Source organism: Bidens hawaiensis, unplaced genomic scaffold, assembly GCF_021521415.1.
Source record: "Bidens hawaiensis isolate Kalapana, Puna unplaced genomic scaffold, B.hawaiensis_p1.1 tig00022926_1, whole genome shotgun sequence".
In the NCBI taxonomy this organism is placed as follows: Eukaryota; Viridiplantae; Streptophyta; class Magnoliopsida; order Asterales; family Asteraceae; genus Bidens; species Bidens hawaiensis.
The window spans coordinates 268,027-276,208 of NW_027493590.1; the positions used below are offsets into that span (position 1 = coordinate 268,027).

General features: G+C 34.2%; 1 pseudogene across 1 annotated transcript; it reads left to right on the top strand.

The window, feature by feature from the left end:
• Positions 1 to 1,520: 1,520 nt before the first annotated feature.
• Positions 1,521 to 5,862, top strand: LOC143566619 (uncharacterized; annotated as a pseudogene). The gene is made up of 13 exons (XR_013141264.1): positions 1,521 to 1,884; positions 1,991 to 2,102; positions 2,186 to 2,320; positions 2,433 to 2,537; positions 3,085 to 3,168; positions 3,268 to 3,383; positions 3,475 to 3,689; positions 4,295 to 4,351; positions 4,464 to 4,530; positions 4,624 to 4,677; positions 4,759 to 4,833; positions 4,915 to 4,950; positions 5,506 to 5,862. The product of XR_013141264.1 is annotated as an uncharacterized LOC143566619 (transcript).
• Positions 5,863 to 8,182: the final 2,320 nt, after the last annotated feature.

The window sequence follows — 8,182 nt, forward strand, 5'->3', positions numbered from 1 at the left end:
TTTGATTAACTTTTATCTAACAAACACGAGGTAAGGTTAGACTGTGCGTAATGGACAATGTCCAAAACGCCAGCAACTCTACCCCACAACGTTCCACTACAGGTGGTCTTATTATGTTAGTGAGCATCTTAGTCAGGTACTCGCTAACATAATTAATTTTGTTGTTGTAAATGCTAGAAGTAAATCTAATGAAAGGTACCTGGAATTACGTTATAGGATGTTAAACAATCATTCAGAAGTAGATAAGCTTCTAATTTTGTTTGTGATACTCTCTTTATGTGTTCAATGCTATGTTTCTGTTATGCTACACACATATAAATATATTATTGTGAGTTTCATTGTTATGATCGCTTTGTGTTATCGGTTTGAAGTCTGCACGTTATGTTGTTACTGGTTGATAATGTTTCGATACTGGCGTTATCGGCTCCGTTTTGCGTCTAATTTGTTTGAATTTAGGCCTGTGACTGGAGCAGAATCAACAGATCGTCGGTTTTGAGGTGTATGTGTTTGTTTTGATTTTGCTCATGTGAATATAAGGTATAGTAGGTAAAAATGTGTGATTAATAGCTGATTTGAGCTGTGTGCTACCTCATTTTAGGATTAAATGAACAATCTGATTGTTAGATTTGTGTTTAGATTATATCAAATTACTGTTTGTTCAAGTTTGAATTTAACAATTAAACTCTTAGATATCATATTACCTTTCACTCTTTCAGTACCAAAAAAGTGTTGAGAACTACGAGAACCACATAAAGCACATGCACCTAATGCAATTTAATGAGATAGTGGGTAGGAGATTATGTAATTGCCTTTTGTATAACACTTAAAGCAAAAGGTACAAATGCATTATGCAGTTCTTGCAGTTCTCAACATTTTTGTGGTTCTCATTTGAACATCTACCTGCACACACACACACACACAGTGTAAAGCCTTTCCTGTTAGAATTATAAGTTAAAGATAATTGAAACGGTTTCTGCTGCGTGTAATTGCCAAATTTTAAAAAGATCAAAGACGATGTTATCTTTAAAATGCTCACTAACATAATGAGTTTTGGTTTTTGTAAATGCCAGAATGGTAAATATCAAGAAAGTTACCATGATTTTTGTTATAGGATCTTAAACCGTCATTTAGAAGTAAGACAAATTCTAAGTTCTGTCAGTGATACTCGCTAGTTTGTCATGTTGAAAGGAGTTTTGTAAATAAGTAACCAATTATCAAACCATGTTTAGGTGTGGAATGTGGAAATTATGCATTTCAGATTGATAACATGGTGCTCTTGGTGTCTAAACTTTTGAGCAAGATGTTCATACTTCTGATTGAATTAGAGTACTACATAAGGAAACTGTTTTCTCTTTAAAAGGCGGATCTTCATTTTGAGTTTTGATTTCAAATGGTTAAATGTCAACTGTAAAATGTCATTATCAATGATTATTTGCAAGAACTTTGATGCACTACATAGAAAAGTTCTAGATTAAACATTGCGTTTACTAGATTTGTCATAAAAAAAGGAATCTGTAGGCTGCTTTTTTTCTCCAACTTTTCTCTTTACTATTCTTCGCTGAAACGTGGTTTTAATGTTAATGTGTGATTTCTATATATTGCAAGTTTACTAGATTTGTCATGTGCATTAAGTATGAGTCCATCTAGTGTTATGTGCTGAGTTTTCTGAAGTCTACTTTCTCATTTCAATGTTGTTATTTGAACATCATGTCATTTTTAACGTCCATCTTTAAATTGCCCTGCATTTTCAGGTGTATTCTACTGTGGTAAGACGAGTTTTATGCTCGTCAAATGCTTTGTAATACTGCACACATAATTGGTTTGACTTAGTGCTTGAGATTCAATGTTGGGTACATTTGGATCAATGAAAAGCATGTATAGAAGGTAATAATATAATTTTGCTCTAACTTGGCTCAGTTCTTGTATGCTTGTATACATGACTTGTAAGCTGTAACCAAAGCATGATTATTATTTGTTCTTTTCAATCCAGTGGTTTTTTTAAGAAGTCAAATGATCATGGGAGAATTGTTTTAACTGCAATCTTGGGAATGATCTTAGGATACTTCATTGGTGTATCTTTTCCATATCTTTCTTTTACTAAGGTAATTATCGTATTTTCCAAATCCAGTATGCTTATTTTGAAAATATCATCATTATCGTCATCAACATTATCATCATCTATTAGGTCAACTATTATATCTTACATCCAAGCAGCATCCGTTCATCTGATCCACCAATCCACGCGGTTCATCAATCGAAACCTCCTGAACGCAGCCTCCCTGATAAACTTGGTTCATCTAATACACCTGAACCACCTGAGGTTTGTTTTTCACTTTTTCCTTTATTTCCTAATTTATTTGTTCTATACAAGAATTTTTTTTCAAATTGCATCACATTTAATAAGGTTTAACACATATGTTTTTTGGTCTCAGATTTATGTTGAAACAAATCCTCGTGGTGCGGAGTCATTACCTCCGGCTATTGTAGTTTCAGAGACCGATTTTTATTTAAGAAGATTATGGGGTGAACCTTCTAAGGTATGGAACTAGGCCTATAAACGAACTGAACGTTCAGTGAACAGTTTGTGAACCGTTCGGCGGGAAGTTCGTTTATTTGATAAACAATTGGGCATGAACACATGTTCATTCATAAAATTTGTTTATGTTCGTGAGCGTCCGGTTATTATTATTTATTTAAATTCGTCTATATTTGCTCGTTTACGCTCACTTATGTTCTTTCGTTAATATATTCGTTTAAACTTTTGACCCATTGCAACTTAGTATAGTTCTTCATAACTTTTTAGGCCCAACACGTTGTTCTTCACATTACTTTTAGCTAGTTTTAGATCAGTTATGTTCATCAATGTTCGGTTCGGTCATTTGTTTACGCTGTGAACCATTTGTTTATACTGTTAACGAGTGAACATAAATGAACAAGAACGTGTTCATTTTCTTAACGAACAAACACGAACAAGAAAACCCCATTTTTCATGTTTGATCGTTTGTATGGTTTGTTTACCAACCTATATGGAACCGAGTTAACTTCTATATGTCAATACACCACATCTTTTTCTTGGAATTTCAGGATTTAAAGAAGAAACCAAAGTATTTGGTAACTTTCACTGTAGGATGGGATCAGAGGAATAATATTGATGCAGCAGTAAAAAAGGTTAAACTTTTTTTGCATATTTCTTTTTAATAAAATTTTTGTTAATTTGAAGATACTGAGTTTTGAGTATATGATGTATTGCTGTTTCACAATTAATAGTTTTCGGATGATTTCCAAATCGTGCTATTTCACTATGATGGTAGAACAACCGAATGGGATCAATATGAATGGTCAAAGCAGGCAATCCACATCAGCGTAAGGAAGCAAACCAAATGGTATGTATGATGTATTCATGTTTAGTATAATAGTATTAACTATGTTGACTATTTGGTTTACTTTTGATTTAAAAAATCACTTTATTTGTAGGTGGTATGCAAAGAGGTTTCGCATCCGGATATTGTAGCAGCTTATGATTACATATTTATTTGGGATGAAGATCTTGGTGTAGAGCACTTTAATGGGGACAAATATATGCAGTTAGTGAAGAAACATCGTTTGGAGATATCTCAACCCGGACTTGAACCCAATGAGGGCTTAACATGGGCAATGACTAAAAGGAGAGGCGATAAAGAGGTTCACAAGTAGGTTCAAATCTCTTATTTATGTTTATGTTCATAATAAACAAACGAACACGAACAAAAATTTTGATCATTTAGTTAAACACTTAAACGAACATGAACACGTGTCTCGTTTATTTGTTCATTTATGTTCGTGAAAGTTCACTAATTTAAATTAGTTTACGTTTGTTTGTTTATGTTTGTTAGTTTACGTTTGTTTGTTTATGTTTGTTAATATATTTATTTAAGTTTTTTAGGCCCATTATGAATTAGTCTTGTTTTAATAACTTTTTAGGCCCAACACAGTGTTGTTTACATTTACTTTTAACTGGTTTTAATTCATCGAAGTTTGTTCAGTTATGTTCGTTCATGTTGTTAACGAACGAACATAAATGAACTTTAGCTAATGAACACGAGCAAGAAAACCCCGTTCGCATAATAGTTTGTGTTTTAATTGTTAGCACGGTTAAAGTTAAACGAACGAACATGAACATGCTGCGTTCATGTTCGTTCGGTTTGTTTACAAGCCTAAATGCAATGGTTTTCATTAAAGTGCCAGTTTCGACCCGTTTACTTGTAACAGGTCAAATACAAATTGCTTAACAGTAACTATTTGACTTGGTCAACAGGGTTACAAATGAGAAATCAGGATGGTGCAGTGATCCACATCTGCCACCATGTGCAGCGTATAATTTCTCTATTATCCACAATATTAATAATAATAATAATAACAATAATAATAATAATAATAATAATAATAATAATTTTGTTATATCCACTGATATTGCTTATATCCAGATTTGTGGAAATTATGGCTCCTGTTTTCTCTCGTTATGCTTGGCGGTGCACGTGGTACATGATTCAGGTAATAACATCTAATCAAAAATCAATATTGCATCTTAAAATGATACATGTGCATATTACATTCTTATACATACACTTTGTAATGTATATGCAGAATGATTTGGTACATGGATGGGGTTTGGATTTTGCACTTAGAAGATGCGTAGAGGTGATTTTTTTTATTTATTATTACTTTCACTAATTTATTTATTATTATATAAGTTTATAAAAAAAATGTTTCGTTTTGCAGCCTGCACATGAAAAAATTGGCGTGGTTGATTCACAGTGGGTTGTGCATCAACATATTCCTTCACTCGGGGGCGAGGTAAGACGTCATAATTTATATCAATGTTAATATAGTAAAATAATATTGGCTTTCCAAATGATATTATGTTTATCGGTTTAGGGCGAGAATGAGAAGGGGAAAGCGCTAAGAGAAGGGGTAAGCATGTTTCATGCATTGTTAGTTTTTTACTTCGGTTAATAAGTCAGAGTAAACTGTGGTTTTCGTTCTTGTAGTTTGTCCAAATCTGCGGTTTTAGTCTAATAGTTTCAAATTTGCGATTTTAGTCCCTGTGGTTTCATTTCATCTGCAATTAAACCCGAATTCATTAACCCATGTGAAGTCTGGTTGTTAAACCCATCAGCGTACCCTTCACGTGAGGGGCAGTTTGTCATTTTTTTTCTCCAAATACACCCCAGCCCCTCACGTGAGGGGGGCTTGCGAATTAGGACTGGGGTTTATTTGGGGAGAAAAAGGACAAAAATGCCCCTCACATGAGGGGCATGCTAATGGGTTTAACGACCAAACTTAACGAGGTTAATGAATTCAGGTTTAATTGCAAGTAAAATGAAACCACAAGGACTAAAATCACAAATTTGAAACTATTGGACTAAAACCGTAGATTTGGACAAACCACAGGGACGAAATCACAGTTCACTCTGAGTCAACATTATATTAACGAGTATGCTTGATTGTTTTTGTTTCGAACTATAGGTAAAAGATAGGTGCAAAAAGGAGTGGGGTATGTTCCAAGATCGGCTTGACAATGCGGATAAAGCTTATTTGAGACAGAATGAGACTAAACTTTGATATGCATTTCTTTAATTTTTTTAAAAGTCAAAACCGATTTGGCTTTTTATCCACGTCTCGGGAGTTGACTTTCCTGCTGACTTTTTTTTTTGGTCACGGTTCATGGCTAGACATGTTTTGTACTATATAGGCATGAAAAAATGTAGTTTTGCGTGCGTAGTTAACTAGTTATGTATCATTATCAAATACTGGTACTAATCTAACCTCATGGATTCACCCTGATAATAAGATCATGCAACGTTCTTGAACCTTAAACTTCATGGATGGACTGAACTGCGACAAGTTTGGCTGCGCACGTTTAAGGTTCAAGAACGTCGCTTGATCTATTATCAGGCTGAACGTGAATATTATTATGTGATAAAAACATGTATAATTTGAAACACGTCAGTACTTGTCATATTCACAAGATTATAGACCGAAAACTTGTCAATTTAAATACTTTGAAAACAAATCTAGTGCTGGCGGAGCATACTTTTTTTTGAACGGCCAACTAAGTAACGCCGGGTACCCCGTACGCGGCCCCCATTGGCTAAAGGTAGCCCGAGCCGGCCACTAGTCCGGACGGACGGAGCCCCTAGCGGTCCACCTGTTGAGGGATTCACCGGATAAAAGCCGACCCCCACGCCCGCCAAACGGCACGACAGCGAGGAGCCGGTAAAACCGGGTGAGATCAGGACTCGAACCCTGGCAAGCCAGGGTCATCCCTCATATCTCTTATATAAGTTGGTGGTAGTGAGGTTTGACCCCCCTACATCTCACTTGTAAAGTGAGTACTCTACCGTTAAGCCACAAACAACTTATGCTGGTGGAGCATACTAATCAATAATTATATAAGTAAGCAAAGTAATATTGAAAACAAAATTGTATTTTGTATTGTAATTAACCATTATTTTATTTTTATATATGAACATGTCACATGTACATTAAACAAGATAGTTAAATTCTATAGACTTTCATTTAATTGATTCTATATGAGAGTCGATGTGAAAATTTTTGAATTTGGTGCTCATAGTTAAATTCTATATGCGTCCATAAGCATTTTGAGAGAAAAGATATATACTATTGAATACAAGTAATTAACAAATGTTGGTCAAATAAAATAATACAATTAACAAACAAAAGTATGCCCACGGGGGGAACAAGGAGTTTGATAAACTCCAAAAATTAAATTCTTAATAATATCTTTGAACGGCCAACGAATCATTCAAATGAGCAACTGATTTAATTCAGCACATCGTATACACTTGTCTTTCGATTCGGGAAAAGCCTTAGCCTAAGGCCGACGTCCGTGAACACTCACCCGAAGGCATGAAAGTGCAGTGAGATACAATGTGTTTAGTTCAAGGATCCAATTAGTGGACGCCACATACTCGCCTAGTCTCTCATCATCACCTAATGCTACCGAAACCAAATGATGGGAGCATGATTCAAACCAATAAGTAAGTAAGGTGGTGGGGAGTCTTTGTAACACGATAAGAAAGAGGTATAGCCAACTAAATTCAAATTGTCAATAAATAGTTTGTCTTATTATTATATAAAATGTGTTGTCTAATATATAATATTTGCATAATCGAGTATTATTCGGGGGTTCAATGGTTCAATCCTTATTATTATTATAAGCATTCCTGTATTAATGGGATGATATGACAATTAGATTGTAGAATATGAGATCAATGGCTAATATCTATAGAGTGTAATGTTAAGCTGTTAAAAAAAAGCTATTAAAATTTAAAAACTTTGTATGTGGGTGTAATAATATGAGTATAGGTTTCTTAAAGTAAAAAATGCTAAACACTTTCATTACACTAAAAATATGAAAAATTCATTTTTTACTCTCTAAACTAATGTAGTTTATATACACTCTTTATATTTAATATAATTTTTATGATCTGTAAAAGGAAATTTCATCGGTTCACATGTTTAGCCAACTTAAAGCTAGCACACTTGGTAGAGTCATTTGCTTCTAGAGAGGTCTCAGGCTCAGACATAAGAAATACGTAATATTATTACTGGTGTAAAACGTGTTGTAGTAGTAGTAGTAACAACAACATTTGTCGTTTAAAAAAACTAATTAATGATATTATAACAGAAATATTAAACCAATTACTGAATAATATTCGTATAGAAACTGAGTTAACTAAATGAAAAAAATTTCACATCAGTGATACAATATTCAGTGGTAGATTCAAACTTTTTATCTAGGTCGGGTTTTTTCAAACACTTGACTCACATAAATAATGATAACTTGTCTTTTTAACCGGAAAAACTAAGAGCTAAAATAAAATTTTTAGGTGATCATGGGTCTCTCCGTATGTAATGAAAAAAATAGTTTTGCCCGAAAAACTATTATGCACCAACAAGCTTATCTCACATGATGTCTATAATAACACACGGTGTCTTCTATCACCCGTGTGTTCTCTTCTCTACATCAACGATCTTTCATCCTGAAGAAACACTAAGGGACCCCGGCAGAGTAAGGATAATCTTAGGGTTAAGTAGATGTTTCCCACGAGGGTTAGGTCCGGCAAAGATGGTTATTCTTCTCAACCTGTAAAACACACCGTAAGCTCGTCACTGAGAA